The following is a 22,387-nucleotide window of genomic DNA, read 5'->3' on the forward strand; positions in this document are numbered from 1 at the left end:
TTTGATTGAAGGAATTGATTTTCCGGAAAATCATTTCCAACTTTTCCAGCGTTTGATTGGCGGAAAATATTTTCCGTTTAGAAAATGAACTCCAAAACAAGGGAAAATGGGTTACATTTTAGGGAAAATGTCTTACCCTTTCAATTTCCGTAAGACATTTTCTGTGCTTCCTCTCTATCGCCTCCTTCATTCCTTCCTTCATTTCCAGTAGAAAATTGCTTATTTTATCGATTTTCCAGTAATTTGTTTTTTTAATTATTCAATACTTGTTTTTTTTAACACAATTACAAATAATTTATTTGATATTAATTTTTTTCAATTTATAACGATTAATATTGTAGCTTAATAATTGAGTATTATTATAAATAAATCATTGCAATATATGTAAAAATAATTTAAAATATAAAAATTTATTACTATATATCGATATATGTAAAAACAAATTTTTGAAAAATATTTCGAAATCGCCAAACAATGAAAATATTTTACATGATTCAATCAAACACCGAAAATATTTTCCAAGAAATCATTTTACGAAAAGTAAAACATTTTCCGAAATTATTTTACGGAAAATATTTTCTTGGCAATCAAACAGACCCTTATTGTTGTTGATTTGATTGGTTCAATTGATCTAATTAAAAATTAATAAAAGATAAAAATAAAAAGTCGATTCAATTAATTCGTACCAGTTTAAATTTAACCAGTTCAAATCAACTTTTCAAACTAATATCTTGATCGATTCTCAATCTAATGACCAATTCAATCCAATTCAAACAATATTAATTTTAAGCAAAATAAATAGGAACTCAAAAGTGAATGTTAGATGATAAGTATGTATCTTTTATGCGTTAATGAATGATTTTCCTTGAAATTTTGTTCTCATATATTGATGTTATACTCCCATATATCTCACACACACATATATAGTATTATAAGGCCTTAGGTCCCTATTAGTGTGGACGACCTATTTTAATGGCACGTAACATTTTCTTTGATGACGCATGTTATTTTTCTTATATTTTAATATAAAATAAGATAAAAGCATGAAGTTAAAAATCATATATATGATTTTAAATCAACTATGATTTTCATAAATCATATTATAATTTTGTTTTTAACCGAAATTTCCTGTATACAAATCTAAAATTGAAATTCAATCATAAACAATCCCCGTAGTGTATAAAAATACATTTTAATAAACCATAATATATATATATATATATATATATATATAAACATTCCCGTATGGTAAATATTTCTTTTTAAACAAATTAAGATAAACCGTAAATTTAAAAAATATATAAATAAATCGAAAATCAGATTAACCATAAAATTAAAAAAAAATATGATAAATGTACTTTTAGTTGCAGCTATTTCCATTATGATTTTTTGGTTTTTAACCAAGTTATTAATAAATCAGTATTTATAACACTTCTTTAAAGAGATAAAATTGAAATAAATTGAAATAAAAGTGATAAATAAATATTATTCTTAACTATCTATATAACATGCATGTAATACAAGAAATATCGACGGTATTTCTTTTTTCTTTTTGCAATTTCAACAAAATATTGTTATACCGATTTGATAAAGACGAGAATCAATTGATTCCAAAAAGCTTCACAGTACCAGCTCCTCCATTCGTTTTGCATGAGTGGAAAATTGTAAAAGCTTCATGGACATATTTCGAGAAGTTGCTTAATCACAAAAATCGACCTAAGAAAATAAAGAGGCATCTCCTGCAGCTGGACTACTTGAGAAGCTGGGTGTTGAGGAAAAGGGATAACTCCATGTAAAATCTCTAAACTTTAAGTTTAATTTATATGCTGACTGTAAAAGAAAATAGGGATATATAACTGCTTTCATACTTTATTTAATTTACATGGACTTTTATATATATTCTTCTTCTTCTTCTTTTGCATCGGGACCACAATTCTGACCAGTGAGTTAGTAAATATTATTTATTTAATATTTACAAGTATTTATTAGTGTCATATAAAAATTTGATTAAGAAATTTTAACGTTTAGTTAATTAATTAAGTAAAAAATTAAATTGTAAATGCTACAAAATTCAGTTTCTATTAATTAAAGGTGTTAAATGGCTTTAGAAATTTGACTTGACGCATTAGGTGGTAAATCTATCTATTTCATTATTACTGGACAATTTTGGTGGCTATTAACATGAAATTTAATTAGTTTTTAATGGGTATAGTTGTAATTTGATAAATAAAGAAAATTAAAACAAACAAAAGATGAACCAAAATCATCTTCTTCATCTTTTCTTGTGAAAGACCGAAACACTATAGGTAAGGGAGAGCAAGCTTTCGGCCAAGGCACTTTCAATTGCATGGTATGAGATTTTAGTCAGTTTTTAGTGACTTTTATATTTTTGAGTTCATTTTAGCTTAATCTAGCTAATCCAGGGGTTAATTCGTAAAACTGTTAAATATTTTAGATTATGCCATTGATGAGCTTGAAGTATTTTTGAAGTTTGATGATAGATTATTACGCTTGGTTGTTAAATATAACTATTTTGTAAAGTAATTTTAGTGCTTTTGATGTTTAAGGATTTAATTGTTAAAGTAGTAAAATCTCATTAAAATATGGTGAAATTATGAAATATATGGGCTGTTCAAGAACTACAAGAAATTGCTAGCTTAGTTTAAGCTTGAATATGTTCAATTTGAAAGTTTGGGGTTTAAGGATTAAATTGCATTAGAGATAAAGTTTAAGGAAATTTTGTAAAATATGATTAAAAGAGCTTAAATGCATATATTTGATTGTTTGTGTGGTTAGAATTGATTAGTTAAATTAAACTATACTTTGACAAGTAAGTTCATACTATCTTTCGTGGTTACAATTTGTTATTAAATGTTGTTAATTATTTGTCTATAAATTGTTGAAATGGAAATCAGGCTATGTGGTAATAAATCAAATTCTTAGATAATTCTGATGGACTGAGTAAAAGTCTCATACATGAGGTTTTTGAATGATTCTCAGTCTGGACTGAGCTCCAGCATTTGTTGCAGACTCAAATATACATGACATAGATTTAGCCTGGACTCGTAATTTATTTTCGTTTTAAAGGTTTAGCCTAGATTGGTAACTTTACATCTATATATGGCTTTGGCCAGGCTATTTTTCTGTGTTGTCAATGGTTTAGCCCGAACGAGTAACCTGCCACATGTATTTCTGTACCCGACTAGCTTGAACGAGCATTAAATGTTTCCCACACACGTGTATTGAGTTCTTTCACAAAGTTCCATCAGAAAATCAAATGATGTATAGTGTGTTGTTAATGTGGACAAAAAATGAATCCTGACTATCCGTATGATCATTATTTGTTGATCTGAAATTATTGAACTTTGTCATGATAAGGATAATAGGTTGAATGTAATTAGCTATTAAATGAGTAAGGCAAGTTATTGAATTGAATTATATAAACTTACTAAGTATTTTACATACTTACTTCTGTTATTATGTTTTGTAGATTTTGGATACTCTGAATGTACCGATTGGATTAGCAGGAGTTCATATCTATCATCTTTTGACTAGGTAGATTTTGAAGTTTGAACTTGTGGTTACTTGTGGCATTTATATAGGATGTTTACTTTGCAAATGTTGAATATGTTTTGGTACTTTACTTGTAAGTGCACTTATATGCAAACTTGATGTATGTAATGAATATTTGATGTTTTGGTAATGTGTGGTTATAAGTCCAGTTTGAATGGTGTTTTAGATGTTTAAGTGATAGCAAGTTTTGATATGAAAATTGCAAGTTTTTTATAGTAGAATGAATGATTTGGATTGTTGTTGTTTTATGATTGTAATGTGGTTCCATTGAAGGCATATTGGTTAAGCACTTAGGTTGAATGAATTTGGTATGTTTTGGGCATGTTTTAATGTGTTTTTAATAGGAAAAAATAAAAAATGGTATGGCTTGGAACTTAAGAAATGATAGGTGAAAAAGCTTGGTTTTGGAGTTATTTCAAGTGCACATGGCCTAGGACACAGGCTGTCACACAGTCACCCTCACACGATCGTGTGGTTGTTTGATTTTAGGTGTAAAAATTTTCACACGGTCATAGGTTGTTACATGGCCTAGCGACAAAGCTGTGTGACCCCATATTCGAATTATACATGGTTTAAGAACATAGGCTTGTGGAGTAGCCACACGGGCTAGCCTCTATCACATAGCCGTGTGACCCTTGGTCACACTTTTTACTCAAAATTTCGTAGAAGTTTCAATTTAATCAAGAATTGATTTCGGCTTGTTTTAAATGTTTCGTAAGCCCAATTAAGGTCCAGATATGATTAAATAACATGGAAATGATTATGATTTATTATGAAATGATATATTTTGTCTATATTTGCTTGATTATTGAAAAGTGGTAGCGTTTTATAGTTGTGTCATCTTATAGCTTGGGTTGGGTGACTGACCCGAGTATTAGGTGTTAAAGAAAAGCTCTTTATTCCTTTCTAACTTCTGGAGCTCATAGCTTGTCTGTTCTTGGCTTGAAAAGCTCCCTCAGCGTGTTCTTCTTCTCTGCTCACCATTCTTTGTTTTTTAGCATACATTGATTAGTTCAGAGAGTGAGATGGTTGATAAGTCTCGCAAATCTTCCAATGAGGAATTTTTTTGCTCATATCTCTTAGGAAGAGCTGTAATCACCTTCTCAACTACTCGATTATCCGCGAACTAGTCCCCTAACAGTCTTATCTGGTTCGCCACTGCCATGATTCGATTGAATATTGCTTTATAGTCTCAGCTTCCTTCATCTTGAGGTTTTGAAAACTTCATTTGATATTTGATCATCTATTACTACCTTGTCTTCTGTGAACCCTGGAACTCCTCCTTGAGCTTATCCTAAGCTTGTTTAAGAGTGTCACAAGCCATGATTCTTATAAAAATCATGTCTAAAAATTGTTTTGTAGGCAAGACATCGCCTTGTGTTTTTTTTTTGGCACATTCCTCATTGTGTTGTCTCATTTGACCAAGAGTAGGATTTGGTCTCAACACTGATGGCTCTATTTCAGCATTTACAATTTCTCAAAGATCAAAGGCTTGAGGATAAGTTTTCATTTTTACTACCCAAATATGGTAGTTTTCACCTATGAAAATAGGGTGATAAGTGCTGAAAGTAACATGTTTTAATCTCATTCTTAATGCATTTTTGGATGATTATTTTAGGTAAAATGGTGAATTTTATGCTTCTAATCCTTTAAATTCATGTTTTATACTTAAGAGAGCATTTGGGAGCAAAAGGAGCGAAAATCAAAAAATTGAAGCAATGTATAAAGGGCATACGGGCTAGGCACACTGCAGTAGTGAGTTAAATGGGTCGCCACACGGTTATGTGCCGACGTGTGGATTTTCGTAATCAGATTCGAAATGCGAAAAACATAATTTTTAGGTTTTTTTGGGTATTCTAAGACCTATATATACCAAATAGAAGAAGAAGAGAGGGAGCCGTCATAAGATACTAAGAAAACAACTCGAAAAAGACCATTAAAGCTGACTTTAAAGTAGATTTCCATCAAGATTGAATATCTCATTTTGATTTATTTGAAGTTTATTATGAGTTTCTTTATTTCTTATGGTTATATTGTCTTTGAGATGTGTTTATTTGTGACTATGAACTAATTTTCTAAATACCTAGGGAGATGAACCGTAGGATGAACTCAGTCTTTTGATCTCTATTTTTACGTAATAAATACTTGGATCTTATTCTCAATTATGTGTGCTTAATTCTTGGTTTAATACTTCTAGATTATTAATCCATGTTTGATGTGTTTGAATCAAAGGAGGAAAAATTCCTGTTTAAGAGTAGATCTAACATAATTGAGTGGTGTTGCATGCAATCATAGAAATAGGACGACATAAATCTATCAGATTAGAGTCAAATCTAATAGGGGGATCCATAGATCGAGTTAATGCGATAAAATGAGTTTTAATTAGAATGAAATTTCAATTAATCAACCTAGAATCAGTTGCTCTTACTCTCGAAAGAGGTATTAGAATAATGTAGGGATTTCTACGGATCAATATACTAAGTGAAGAAATTGCGTAGTTTAGATTGATAATGACAGATGAAATCTAGATGGATTCTGAAATTGCGTAGTTTAGATTGATAATGACAGTTGAAATCTAGATGGATTCTTTCCTGGGTATTGTCTTGCTTTTTGGCTGTTAATTAATTATTTTCTTGATTTGTTCTTTGCCGTGTTCTTTAGTTAATTAATTTAGTTAATTATAGTTTTAATCAATCACTCTAATTTGTCAGTTAGATAATAGAAATACGGTAATTACTAGTACTTTTAGTCTTTATGGGAACGATATATTTGCTCACTGTAACTATACTATTAATTGATAGGTGCACTTGCCTTTATCAGATTTTTAGTTGGTTTACGACTATATCACATGGGGTAGTGAAAAACTTGTTGAAGACATTTTTATAGAAACAAGCCTTTAAAGATAAGTGGCTCTAGATACCAATTGTTGGATATTTGATTAATAGAAGATTGAAAAAGAAGCAAAAATGGAACAAAAATGGAGAAAAATTAGCTTGTGATCAATAGTTTCATTGATTAAAAACTAATGCAATGTTTACAAGAACAAGTGAGCTTAAATAAGTTGCTAATAATAATATAATTACAACTTGGCTTAATCTTGCAACTTGATTCATATAACTTGCTTCCTCATTAGCTGATTTCAGTCTAATCAACAATAAAAATGTCTTAATAAAAAACATTATTGTTTCAGTGCAGGTTGGCAAGTTGCTAACTTGCAAAGTAAAGAGATCACAGGTATGGGTTCGCCTGAAAGAGCTCGCACCTTTAGTGTCATCATAGGTTTGGTGAGCTCATATTATTGGTGAGCTCGTAGACTTGTTATCAGTGTTTGCCATTAAATGGATGGTCACTGGGCAACACTTTGTATCGATCAATTGTACCATCTGATTTTTTTTCAAACGATACACCTATTTGCAAGTGATGGTTTTGCAATTTTCTGTTTTTGGCACAAGCTCCTATGTACTATTGCCCCTTAATGCTTCAATCTCATCTTACATTGCCACTTTCCATTCTAAGTAGCCTTTGGCATTCTCATAACACTCTGGTTCTTTATTTGATGCTTCAACAAATAAACATGATGCGATGCTACAATGATTCAGCTGCACTTCATAATCTTTAAGATGAATCGGTTATCTTTTCTCCCTTAAAGATCTTTTAACAACACCATCACCATATTCTCTTCTTGAATCATTCATTCTAGGGATTGGAGATCCATCACTTCCTTGATATTCAAACTCAACATTGTGGGAAACTTGTTCATCTATTTGATAGAACAATTTAAAAATTTCTAAACTATTAAGAAGAGCTGCAACTTTTGAAATTTCTTCACCAGAATGCCATGATGATATTTCGTCGAACATGGCATCTGTAGATGTAACAGATTTCTTTGTCATTGTATCCATAAACCTCCACCCTTTCCTACATGTGTCATAGCCAACAAAAACATTTTTTTTGCCTTCGCGTCAAGTTTGGTTTAATTATTTTTAGGAACATGAACATAATATATTGAACCGAACACATAAAAAAATTTACATTTGGCTTGACACCATATAATATCTCAATATGGGCTGTTTTTTTACCTGGCCATAGAGGTAGACTATTGATTACGTAGCACGCACATCGAACTGCTTCTACTCAAAGTTCTCGTGGAATATTATTGTCATGAAGCCATGAAAGACTCATGGAAACGACATGGGCCAGCAACTTTCGTTCTACTACTCCATTTTGCTTTTGAATGCCATTGTTGTTGCAATATTAAAATAAATCTACTGTTATAAATTCACCACCATTTTAAAAAGTTTTCATTGTTGATTTCTTGAATTTTTAGGTGTTAAATTGATAGGTTTTAAGCTTAGATGTGAGAAAAGACTAAATTGTAGAGCTTGATTGATACATTAGGGAATAAACAAAATAAAATATAAAATTGACTGTAAAAATAGGAAATAGGAGGTCCATAATGTATAATAGTGAAATCAGAATTCAATTTGAAGCTTTAAATTGAAAGTTATGTTTGTCTCGATTTTAGGGACTAAATTGAATAAATTGCAAAATTTGTATAAATTGATAATTGAAAGTTATGTTAATTTGTAACTAACATCGATTGGAAAATGTCCGAAGACATTTTGGTAAACAGAGCGTTATCAGTTTGGAAAATGTCTTACTGAAAAAAATTGGTAAGATATTTTACAGGAGTAAGGGGTAATTTTACGTTGACTATCTTATTTTACATGAAACAAACATCTGAAAAAGATTGAAAATTGTAATAGCCTATTTTTCAGTGGTGTTAGAAACAGTGGTTTCTGGGTCACAAATCCAACAAACGAGCCGCAAATATTATTATTTAATATTTACGAGTAAATTATAGTATTAAAATAAATTTTGAATTCGCAAATTATGCTATTTGAATGAATAATTAGGTTCAAGTGGGATGACTCTAAAGTCAAATGGTTTTAGAAAATGAGGTATTAGGACCTTATTTCTATAAACTGAGTCGTAAATATTTTATTAAATAATTATGGAGTGGTATTAAGGTTGTATTAAAGTTTCGTTAAGAAATTTTAATGTTCAGATAGTTAATTAAATAAAAAGGACTAAATCGAAAAATGTGTAAAATCTAGTCACTATTCAATTGCAATGATTAAATGGATTAAGTATTAAATGGGGAGGTTTCATATTGCAATTATACCAATTGTATTATTAGTAGACGGTTATGGGTAATTAAGTGCTTGAAATTTGATTAATTTTACAAGAGAAAATTTGAAAATTGGTAATTAAATGAAAATTTAAAAGAAAGAAAATGCCCAAAAATTGCTATCATCTTCTTATTTTCTCAAAGCAAAACCGATTCTTCAAATTTTTTGGGAGAAACACATTCGGCCAAATTGATTTTGATGCATGGTAAGTGTTTTGATATCATTTTTAATGATTTTTATGTTTTTAAGTTCGTATTAGATTAATCTAGCTAACTTGGGGGGTCAGTTTTTTAAATTTTTAAATGTTTAGAATTTTACCATGGATGAATTTGAGATGTTTCTGAAAGTTTATGGTAGAATCTTAAGCTTTTTTACTAGATAGGATTATTTTGTAAAGCAATTTTTGGTAATTTTAATGTTTAAGGATTAAAATGTGAAATTAGTAAAAGTACAAGGACTTGCTATAAATTAACAGTAAATATTGGTTGTAATAGGGTTCTAAACAATTCGGCTAATCATGAAATTGAATAAAAATGGTTAATTTAAATGTTTTGGGCTTGAGGACTAAATTGTAAAAAAAAATGTTGGGGCAATTTTATAAAAATTTCAAAAAAGACTCAATTGCATAAAATGAATTGATGTTTTTGTTAGAATTAATGAATTGAGTGAAATTATTAATTTAGATCAAGAACGAGTGGAAAATCGAGAAGAAGAGAAAATTACCAAATAGCCTCTGTATTTAATCGTTGCTGCAATTTAGTCAGGTTAGTTCGTATGAACTGTAATCATTTAAATGTTGTTTAAATTGAATATTTTTTATGTTGTTTGATGTAAATGAATCAAAATATAAACATATCAATGCAATGACGAATCGACGGATATTGAATCCCGTTTGAACCTTAGGAATCTTAAGACACGAATGACATGTCATTAGAGATTTAATGTTTTGGGTGTTAGTCTTGAATGTCCTACCGATGACTGAGGTCCTGCATTTGTTGTGGATTCTCCACAACTCATGTAAGGAGCATTGTGTAGCTTACATTCTGAGTTACAGTTCGTGTGAATATTGATGTAAAGGAAATCATACGATTATATGTAAAGGTACACGTCGCGTGAGATTTCTCGAGTATCCGATGTAATTTTAGATGGTTCAACAGGTAAGAAAAGTGGATGAAATGGTAAGTTCATAATTGAGATGTAACATAATGTTATAAAAAGATTGATGAATTAAATGATGTACTTGTACTTGTATATGAGAAATCTACTTATGTTATGTTTCACTACACCAAAACAGGTTTTTAGCGGCGTTTTTTTAGGCCTTTAGCGGCGCTTTTTAGTGCCACTAAAGTTATTTGCTGCGCTTGTTGAAGCGCCACAAAAGATGCCGCTATAGACAACGTCGCTAACATTTGCGGCGTTTATAGAAATAAACGCCACTAAAAGTCATGACCTTTAGCGGCACTCCCACAAAAATGCCGCTAAAGGTCACGTTCTTTAGCGGCGCTTCCACAAAAATTCCGCTAAAGGTCATGTTCTTTATCGGCGCTTTCCCTGACCTTTAGCGGCGCTTTTTTCACAAACGCCGCTAAAGAACATGACTTTTAGCGGCTCTTTTTTCACAAACGCCGTTATAGAACATGACTTTTAGCGGCTCTTCTTCCACAAATGCCGCTATTGTTTGGTGGCTTTTAGCGACGCTTTTTTTGAAAAGGCCACTAATTTTGGGATTTTTGTAAAATAAATTTTTTTATTTTTTCGGCCCTCCTGTAGTAACAAATCAAAAGCAACCAAATCTAAACCAGCCAAAAGCTATAAATTTATATAATATTTCAAAGTATACGAATAAAATAATATTAATATCAATAAATAAAATATAATTCATATTATTTTTACAAAAATGTTAAAAGTTAAAATGATAAAAAAATTTATACAATACACTATAATGGTGGAAGTTGCGACTGCTAAAACATCTTCATCATATTCTGAAGCTGCTGTTGGAGTTCGTAGTACTTTCTACTCTGCTCTGCTTTCCTCACTGCAGCCTCTGCTTCTCTTGATGTTCTATCTGCTTTAAGTTGTTGTTGGAGTTCTTCATATTTCTTTTAAACTTCTGCTTCTCTTGCTGCAGCCTCTGCTTCCCTCGCTGCCGCCTCTGCTTTAAGTTGTAGCTGGAGTTCTTCATATTTCCTTTGAACCTCAACTGTGGTCCCTTGCATCTGAGCCATCTGGTCTTTTAACCTTTGAACTTCAGCTTAAGCCTGACTCTCCGAATGCATGTATTGCTGCGAGCTGGATCCAAAATATTGGGTTGGGTTAACAAAAGATCCTTGAAATCGAACCCGACCATACCTTTTAGGACCGAAAACTTCAGTAATAATCCGGTTATCAATGTCTTCAAGATGAACAGAACAATCACTGGAAGCAATCGCTTCGTACTCCGCCTTTTTATCCTTTAGTTTTTCCTAAAAAACAAATGACATAGTTAGGAACACTATATATATTAAAAAAACAAATGCAGCATAACTTAACAATAGTTGCATTACAAGCAATGAATTAAACCATTATAAAATAAACACTATAAATAACTAAAACAAGTCAAATCGTATTAAGTAAACGTACCACAATTTCTGCAACTTCAGGAGTCATAGGGGATCCATCTTTCTTCTTATGTGTAATTTCAAAAAGTTGAAGACGTCCAACTTTTTGACCGGACGACTGTTCCTACAATATAGTAGTAAAAAAGAATTTAATGGAAAGTAATACATAAGTAACTGTTTTAAAAATGTAAAAATACCTCGGCCTCAGCTACACAAGCAAAACTTCTCGACCCATCCGTGTGAGTGAATTTCTGTTTCTGCCTGTTGCTTTTTCCAACTCGTTCACGATCCTACGTTATGAAATTATTAGTATGTAAATAGGAAATACTATAAAGAAAAATAATTAGAAGAGTTTGGAAGTACGTCATACCTCACCTTTCTTCGAATGCCAAAATCTAACCGCATCTTCCCATTAGTACCTCAGCATACCCGGCGGTACATTTTGTAATTTTTCATCGAGGGTTGTTTTTGTCTTATAATAATCTTTCTTTAATGTACTTTTATGGTCTCTCCACCTTTTTTCCCAATGCGTTCTTTACATAAGCATCCGAGACCTCTAAAGCAAACCTCGCCTAAAAAAACAGAAGTTAAGAAAGTAAATATAAATGAAACTTAAACCCAAGTATTACAGATGACATTAACATATTGTTACCTTAATATTATCGAGGGCTTGGTTTTTGTTACTATCGGGCATTTGATGCCATGACTCGTGGTTAATAGGCAACAAATTTGCATTTCGTGCTAAAATGCCCAAGTATCCTGCTAAAAGTCGAGCTTCTGATCCAACAGGCTGACCAAAACTGTTATTGCATACTTTGACACGCTCGACTAGATCTAACTCGTATAAATCCCTAAGCAGCGTACGTCCTCGAACTCTGCGCGTCCCACCACTTTCAGCTGAAAAATGTTATATTATAATATAAGAATTTTAAAAATAAATAAAAAATAAGTCAACACGCATGTAAATTAAATGTTAAATTACTTTCAATTTCTGCAGGTTCGTTAGGTGTAATCGGAACATTCGAAGATCCAATAGCAGTTTATTGTCTAGTACTATTTGTTTCTGCCGAGTTTGGAGTATTTTGAACAATGCTTAGATCTTCACATTTCTTCTAGGCATTTTATCTGCAATACACATAAAATAGTTGAAAACTTAGTAACCAATTAGAAAAATAACAGCACATATAAAATAGTTGAAATATATAATAAGACCAAGATTTAAATTATGATATTACATATAATTAAACAATCGTAAAATCTTACTAAATCATAATTCGTAAATATTTTCATCCGTATCCTGGCAAACCAATTGAAATTGTGTACTAGTACGAGGGATATTTTTGTTTAAGTTTTGTTCTGGAAAGGGCAAAGTTTCTAATCTGTCCTCGATGTTATCTCTTCTTCCACTGCCAATGTCAAATAAGTCTCTAGGGATGTTACGGAGTACAACGTACCAACCCTCATCAGTTTGATCTTTTGAGTAAAAAACTTGTTTGACTTGAGAAGAGAATACATACGGCTCATCTATCAATTGTTGTCCTGTGTGAATCAATCGAGCGAAGTTCACCATTGTAAAACCAAATTGATTTTGCTTAATTCCACAAGCAGTATTAACATCGGCCCAATCACCTTGAAATAAGACAACTTTCCATTTTCCATAGTAATCCAACTCAATTATGTCAGTAAGAAGTCCGAAAAATTCCACATTTCCCTCAACAGGATTATTGTCCCTAGCACTAGCATAACTTGTAATTGAGGAATTAACAACTATTCCACAATTTTGCGTTCTCCTCAATCTCTTGCGATATTTTGTATGAAATCTGATTCCGTTCATGAGGAACACACTATATCTTTTAATTACTCGATTTGGACCTTGGGAAAGCCATTTAACTTCGTCGTTGACGTTCTTCCCACTCCAAACCTATTGAATGGAAAGTAAACTGAGTAATTAAAAAAGTTATTAGAAAAACAATATTATTTGTCGATGAAAGCTACAATTGCATACCGTTTGGCTTAACCATTCAGGAAAATATTCTATGAACAACTTATTGATATTTCGATGTTGTGTTCTTTGGGAGCGCGAACGAGATCTCAATATTTGTTTGTACTCTCTATGTTAAAAAAAATGTTCACTTTGTTAGAAGATAAACAATTTTAGATTGATGAATATTTATCAAATTTCTAGAACTTACTTCCGTAATGGTTCCATTGATTCGTGGTGAAACAGAACATATCGATATGCTTGTACCCACGATAAATCATCAAATTCTGCAATTTCAGCTTTGCCGATTGGTTCTCCAAAACTTTGGAACAAATAAGTATCGACCAAGTTATGATTCCTGAGTTCAGCATTTCTAATTGGTCTGTTCAACCTTGTTTCAACATCTTCCAAATATCTTGAACAGAAGGTCATACATTCCTCTGGCAAGTAGCCTTCAGCAATTGATCCTTTTGGATAACGCTTGTCGCGGCAGTAAGACTTTAATTTTGATAGGAACCTAAACACGATATACAACATTATCAAAAGTTGTATCTAAAGGCATATAGGTGAATGAAGGGAAATTTCATAAATAAGTTAACACCTTTCTATAGGATACATGCATTGATAGAAAACGGGTCTGCCGAGAATTCCTTCACGCGGGAGATGGATTATCAAGTGAACCATAATAGTGAAGAAGGAAAGTGGGAAGATTTTCTCCAAGCTGCATAAAGTCAAAGCAGCTCGATCCTATACCTTCTGAAGTTCTTCAACATCCAAAAATTTGCCACAAATGGCTTTCATTATATTTGATAGTTCAATTATACAAGACGTCACCTTCTTCGACATACAATATCGTAGAGCAACTGGCAGTAAATCTTGCATCAAGATGTGATAGTCATGTGATTTTAGCGAATACAGTCTTCGATCTTTTACACTAACACATTGAGATATATTTGATGCATACGCATCTAGAACTTTTATATCCTTCAACACCATGCAAAACACTTCTTTCTCCGTCTTTGACATTGAAAAAATAGAAGGCGGCAATCGATATTTCCCATTTGAAAGTGGATTGGGACGAAGATCAGGCCGAATTCCCATTTGGACTAAATCAAGTCAACTCTGAAGATTGTCTTTTGATTTTCCTTCGACATTCAAAATTGTGCCCACAGTGTTCTCACAGAAATTTTTCTCAATGTGCATAACATCAAGATTGTGTCGTAAAAGATGATGCTCCCAATAAGGCAACTCAAAAAAAATACTTCTTTTTTCCACAAGTCCTCCTCATTAGGATTGTCTTCTTTATCAGAGTCATCATTAGCTTCATCATTTGATCTTCTATTTCTTTGCGTGTTTGGCGGTTGGTTCATCTTTCCATAAGTGAAATTCATATCTTCCAACATCAATAAGATTTCAGAGCCACTGGTCAGCGAAGGAGCTTCTCTGAACTTTTCAGTACCGTCAAATACAGAACTCTGAAATCTAAATCTATGATTTTCTAGTAACCACCAACTATGCCCCATGTAACAGAACTTCTTCCTATTGTACAACCATTGCGAACATGTTTGTGCAGCACAACAAGAACACGTATAACGACCCTTGGTACTCTAACCGGATAAATTGGCATAAGCGGGAAAGTCATTAATGGTGCACACCAAAGCTGCATGTAAATTAAAGTTCTCTTTTCTCAGCACATCGTATGTCTCAACACCAACCCATAATTGATTTAACTAATAAGTGACTGTAAATAAATGTCGATATCATTCCTGAGCCCTTTCTCTCCAAGGATAATCATAGATAAGATAAGGGAAGATTGCTTCAAGCAAATCCACGGAGGTAGATTGTAAGGAACAAGCACTACTGGCCAAGTATTGTACGCAGTGCTCATGATTTTGTAAGGATTGAAGCCATCAGATGCTAGCCCAAGCCTCACACTCCTAGGATCGCTTGCAAAGCTTGGAAATTTATTGTCAAATGATTTCCAAGCTAAAGAATCTGCTGGATGCCTTAGTAATCCATTATCAGTTCGTCCACCATGGTGCCACGTCATTGACTCCGCTGTCTTCGACAACATGAAAAGCATTTGAAGCCTTGGTATCAACGGAAAATACCGCAAAATCTTGACTGGCTTCTTTCTTGACTGTGCATCATTTTCATCGTCGTTCCCATCTTCTGTGTTTCTATGTATCCAACGGGATTCACTTCATACATGACAGCACTGTTGGGTTTTCCGATTGCCCCAATACAACATGTAGTCATTCGGGAAACTATGGATTTTGTTGTACCCAAGGCCTAAATATTTTATCATTTTCTTCATATCTTTGCATGACTGAGGGATTTTTGCAAACGAAAACATTTCTCTCAAAAACTCTAACAGCATTGTCAACGAGTTTCCGGTCCACCCTCCCAAAAATTTTAATTGAAAAAGATGAACACAGAAGGACATTTTTGAAAATTTTGATCCCTCATACAGTTCTTCGTTCATGTCATTAAGTAGCGTGTAGAACTTTGCCGCTTCTCCATTCGGTTCTTCATGAGGTACGCTACTTCCCGGTTCGATAAAAGCATTTCTCCCAATATTACAATCATCAGAAGCCACAAAGTCAGCTGGGAACGACTGGACACCATGATTGTGCATATTAAATGCATCCCGCAACATACCTTCCATGTCATCCCCTCGATCAGACTAATGGTAAGCAGTACCATAATAAGATACATCCATCCTTGAAGTGGACGTACTAGGCGGGCATTCTCCATGAAATTACCATTGTTTATAACCCCGAACAAACCCATCAACAATTAGATGCTCGTACACAACCTTATGATAATGCCAGTTTATGTTCACACAATTCTTACAGGGGTAAAGAATCATGTTCTTTTGGCTTGCGTATTGAAATACAAATTTTAAAAACGTCTGTACTCCATTTCGATAACCGTTGCTTACCCTTGACAAATTCATCCAAGACCGGTCCATTTCTTATTCTTGAAGTCTGATTTTCACCAGAAATTACAACGTTCAGTTCTTCACTTATAAGTATAAACGAGTTATGTAGGATATATATTTCTTTATTAAGTAAATTATGTAAGTTATGTATTATATAACTTATGTAAAAAATATGTAAAAAAATTTCCGTGATTAAAATAGCAACTAAAGGCAAAACATGTAAAAAATTTGGAGGAAAACATATAAATATTTCCAAACTATACATGCATTTAGCCAAATGTTTATATTATTTACACATAAATAACCTTCATTTTCAAATAATTTACTTGCGATATAGAATAATATGTATACAACAATTAAGCATATTTGATATCAATGAAACTAAAATGTGAAAAGAAAGTGGATTAATTTGTTATTTAATGTAACGTGTAGTTAAGAAATTTAGAATAATTTTAAAATAAAAAATTTAATCCAAATCCCAAGAAATTTATTAAATTGCTTCTATTTTGCTCAACATATATAGCAATCGTTGATGGATGATAACAAAAAACATAAGTCAGAAAAGTATATGGCAATTGTAAAATAAGTAAAATGAAACATAAGCCAAAGGAAAACAACCAAAACCAATTACATGTATACAAAACCAGAGCCCCAAAAGAAACATTTTTCAAAAATCATCATGATAAAACTATTACCGATTTAAGTTATGAACTAAAACATACCTTAATAATTAACTCAACTTTGTCTGCTTCACTCTCACCAGCAAACAAAGACTGCAGTCAGAAATATGAATTTTGTTAAGTAATTTGGGAAAATGCATATAAATAAGGGAAAAAACGTTCAAATTTTAACATATACCTGCCCAAACAATAGTTCCGTCAAAACACAGGCAGCAAACCATATGTCAATGGTCAGATATGTATTAAGTTGCACCAAATATTAATTCCGCCTACAATAGATGAACAATGATCAGACTAGCAGCAAATATTTTGGCAGCTTAAAACTTTACCAATATGAGAACCAAATATAAAAACTGAATGAATACCAGTGACCCTAAACCAACGCTTATTTTCTTTTTCATCTAAGTACCGTAAGACTTCAATTCTTCCTTTTTCTTGAATTTTTCAACAAGGCAAAAAAGAAATAAGAATAAGTATGCTTTAGTTTTAATATATATACATATACATATATATAAATTTCAACGGGATTCGCCCTACTATATGAAATGAAAAGTATATATGAAACTGGTTTTTGATATATATGAAATGTCAATATATAAAATTGATTTTTTATGCAAAGTTCTCAACCTATAACGTTTTCTGAAAATGAAAATAAAAAAAAAGCCAAATGTTCGGAAGCCCCAAATTCACGACATTATCGAAACACCCGAAATGGATTTTTTTTGTTCAAAATCGGTATTCCAGATAACATTCACGCATGAAGAAGAAAAAGGAAGTTGCCGAACTTATCGATGGTTGCAGCACCAGAGACGCACGGAGGCTGTGATGTAGCAAAGTAGATGGCGCCGTACACGATTACGTCGGGTTTGGGGAACTGTTAGGGATTAGCGAAAATTTTAGGGATTTGGGGGAGATGACAGGTTGGGACGGAGAATCGGGGTTTGGTTTTGTTTCGGTCAAAAGGATGGAAAACAAATGACGCCGTTTCTTTTTTCCTATTTAACCCAGTTACGGTGTTTATACATAAGCGCCACTAAATATATAGTCAAACACAGTCGTTTCCACATCAGTTAAATCAAACTCCTGACATTTTTCAAAAACGCCACAACTAATATAGAAAAAACGGCACCGTTTATATAAAACTTAAAACATATTTGCGGCGTTTTAAGGAAAGCGCCACTATAGACAATGCCAAACGACGTAGTTTCTTAACTCATAATACACTTTTGCGGCGTTTACAAAAAATACTTCTAAAAGCAAATAACAAAATGACGATGATTTGCTAACATTTCAGTAAAATTTGTGGTGTTTTCATAAAAACGTCGCTAATGCCTCACTTTTTGCGGCGCTTTTGACATAAGCGCCGCTAATGTTTATAATTTCTTTTAAATTAGAGAGAAAATATTAACTAATAAAAAAAGGAGAGTAATGCATTTTTAAAAAATAATTACACCTTTTAAAAATAAATACATCAATATATTTTTATATTGAATAAATATAAATATTTATGTATGCAATATAAATAAAAATCATTTTAATTATATCAATAATTATGTTACTATTTTACAAGATCCGGATCAAACTAATTAAAAGTTAATGTATACAATTGAACAATAAAACATTGTTCATGTGTGCTTTTGGGATTTAACCCATTTTGATATATTTTTAAATAATAATTTATATTTATATTATTTACATTTATATTCTAAAATATCCAAGATTAAACACAAAGCCCCAAACCCCAAAGTGGAAACCCTAAAATCGTCAACCATATAAAATACCAAACCATCAAACCCCAAAATCCAATCCCTACTATACTGTAAGCCTTAATCGTAAATCTTAAACCCCAAACTATAAACCCTAAACCTCAAACCGTAAACCTTAAACCCTAAACTCGTCAATTAACCATAAAACACCAAACCATCAAACCCCAAAATCTAATCCACACTATATCATAAACATTAACCGAAAATCTTAAACCCTAAACCATAAACATTAAACCTCTAAACCACAAATAACAACCACCAAATCATAAACTCTAAACCCTAAAATTAGCCAAACCCTAAAGTTTAAACCGTAAATCATAAACCATAATCCTAAACCATATCTTTGGGAATTCGGGTGGCCAATGTTAGTTTAGTACAAAACATATATTTTATATTCTTAATTATATTAAATAATATAGGTGTGCAACAAAGTGGCATGAATCCCAGTAAAATTCAAATGTTATTCTTTAATTAGTTTTCAAATAGTATCTTTAAACCTTGAACATTAAACCTTCAATCCCTAGCCCAAAATAAAAAATAGTATACCATAAACCCTAAAACTCTATACCACTAACATTAATTCTTAAATTCTAAATCCTAAAATGGAAAAATAAATTAATTTTATTGCAACTTTTTTTAGCTAAAACGCCATTGAAGTACTAAAAACTGCGCCGTTTTGGTTAACAATTTTACGGCGCTTTCCCTAAAGTGCCACTAAAAGTTTCTCTATAGCGGCGTTTTCAAATAAACGCCGCTAATGCCTCTATAGGTCAAGTCGGAATGATGCGTTTTGGTCAAAATTTTTGCGGTGATTTAGTAGAAGGGCCAGTAAAAGCTGATATATAGCGGCGTTTTCAGGTAAGCGCCGCTAACGGCGCTATAGCTAAAGACGAAATGTTGCATTTTTGTTTAAAGTTTTTCGGTGTTTTTTAGTTAAGCGCCGCTAATTACGGGATATAGCGGTGTTTTATAGTAAGCGCCACTAATGCCTCTATAGGTCAAGCCGGAACGATGCATTTTGGTCAAAGTTTTTGCGGCGCTTCTACGGATATATAGCGGCATTTTCGGGTAAGTTCCGCTATCGACGCTATAGCTCAAGACGAAACATTGCGTTTCAGTTTTAAAGTTTTTCGGCATTTTCTAGTTTAGCACCGCTAATTACGGGATATAGCGGTGTTTTATAGTAAGCGCCGCTAACGCCTCTATAGGTCAAGCCGAAACGATGCATTTTGGTCAAAATTTTTGCGGAGCTTCTAAAAGCTGATATATCGCAAAATTTTCGGGTAACCGCCGCTGTCGGCGCTATAGCTCAAGACGAAACGTTTTGTTTCGGTTTAAAGTTTTCTGGCATGTATTAGTTAAGCGTCGCGAATTGTGGGATATAGCGGCGTTTTCCACAACTGCCGCTATTTGCTTTATACCTCAAGACCAAACGTTGCGTTTTGGTTAAGATATTTTGCGGCGCTTTTTATAAATAGCTGCCAATGCTGTTCTTTAGCGGCGTTTTTACATAAGCGCCACTAATTCTACTATACATCAATATCGTACGCTGCATTTTGTTCAACATTTTTTGCGGTGCTTTTACAATACACCGCTACTGCAGCTATTCCTGAAGATTAAACGATGCATTTTGTCAGCATTATTACGACGTTTTTGTTTTAAAACGACACTAAGGATGTTCTTTTGCGGTAGTTTTTAAAAAGACGCCACTACAGGTCTGAGTTTTTACGGCGTTTCCAAACAAGCGCCACTAATGTTGGATCTTTAGTGGCGTTTTATGCTAAGCGCCGCTAATGCTCGATTTTTAGTGGAATTTTTTTGTCTAAACGCCACAAAAAATACCGCTAAAAGCCTGTTTTGGTGTAGTGGTTGAACTCATTTATGTTATGGACAAGTGCACTAACTTGTGATTTGACCGTATGGTAACAGTGATGAATTTTATGTTATGTTTATATATATATGGTTAATTTCATATGTATCATGAATAAGCATGCTAACTTGTGAGTTTGATGGTGTTATATAGGCTTTATTAATCTTATGGCACTGGTGAAGGTTTTTACTTATTCTATAAAGCTCATTATTGAAATGGTATGTTATGTTTAAAGTTTATACGAGCTTACTAAGCATTCATTACTTACGTAGTATTTTCTGTTGCTTTACAGATTATCGGAAGCTCGATCGATTGGAAGTTTGTCGGAGATCTATCACACTATCCAGTGGACAATTCGGTAGTTGTTGAGTAATTTGGCTAAGGTTTATAGTGGCATGTATAGGGTGTTTTGTAATGGTATTATGGTGTATGTGCTAATGATGTATAGGCAAGCATATGTATAGGCAAGCATAAGTTTTGGAAAGCTATGTTGGTTTGGTACACTTTGATGCCTTACCAAGTTATGTTGTTTTGGTAACTTTATAGTGCTTGTTTATAAGGTTCTCTTGGCATGTGGATGATAGTTTGAAACTGGTAATGTAACATGTTTGTGCCTTGATGTTTATGTATGGTTTATGGATTTATAATGTTTGTTTAGGTAAGTCCTTTTGGTCATATTTTAACAATGAAAGAGTATGGTTTGTTGGTACAATTTGTTGGCTTGAAAATGGTCAATTGTGATGTGTTTTAGGTATATAATAGTATGAGGCTATTATGGTATGTCTTGAATGGTTTGGAAATGGTTAACTGTGGTATGTTTTAATACCTAAATGGACTAGATTTATATGCACGAAATGTGTCATATAAACTTGTTTATGTATGCGATATTTGGATCTTAATGGTGGTACTTTGATTGGCACATTGGTCAATTGAATTAAGGTTTTGGAAGTGACAAATATATGTATGTTTAGATGAGGTTTTAGTGCTTGAAAATGTGCATAATTGGTCTAAATGTTCATGCATGGAATGGTTTTGAAATGGCTTGATTTTAGGTAAATTTGGGTCTACACGGGCGTGTGACTTCTCACACGGCCTGGCGACACGACTGTTTGTCATTTGATGATTTGTTTAGAGTACAAGTTAGTGAGTTACACGACCTAACACATGGCATGGAACACAAGCATGTGACACGACCATGTGACCCTATTCAGAGAGTTACACAGGTGAGGACAAGGGCTAGGACACGACTGTGTGTCCCTAGTTTGAAGGTTACATGGCCTGACACACGGGTGTGTGTCTTAGTCGTGTGAGGCGGTCCCGATTTGTTTCTAAGTTATTTTTAGGGCCTTGAGGACTCAATTTAGGGACATCATGCATGTATGTGAATGGTTTATAATGTGGCTTAAGTTATTGAATGATTTAAAGTTTAAATGTTTTCGATTGTACAGTAATGCTCCATAACCCTAATCATGCGACGGAGATGGGTTAGAGGTGTTATAAAAATATTTTCTGTAAAAGCTTTTACGTGAAACATACAGAATCTAAATAAAAGAGTGCTAGATTTCATCTTACTGTTTTAAATTAAATTAAATTTAATTTAATGTTCAATTTTAAATAATATTTAATTTAATTTTGAAATTTTGACATTGAGAGGGTGGATATTTAGATATCTACCTATGTTTGTTTTTGAAAAATAATAAAATTAAAGTTTTTAAAAATTTTTTGAGAAAATTAAAAATCGAATCAATTTTAAATAAAAAACTTTTTTATTAGTTTCAAATACT

The sequence above is a fragment of the Gossypium raimondii genome, chromosome 10, assembly GCF_025698545.1.
Source record: "Gossypium raimondii isolate GPD5lz chromosome 10, ASM2569854v1, whole genome shotgun sequence".
In the NCBI taxonomy this organism is placed as follows: Eukaryota; Viridiplantae; Streptophyta; class Magnoliopsida; order Malvales; family Malvaceae; genus Gossypium; species Gossypium raimondii.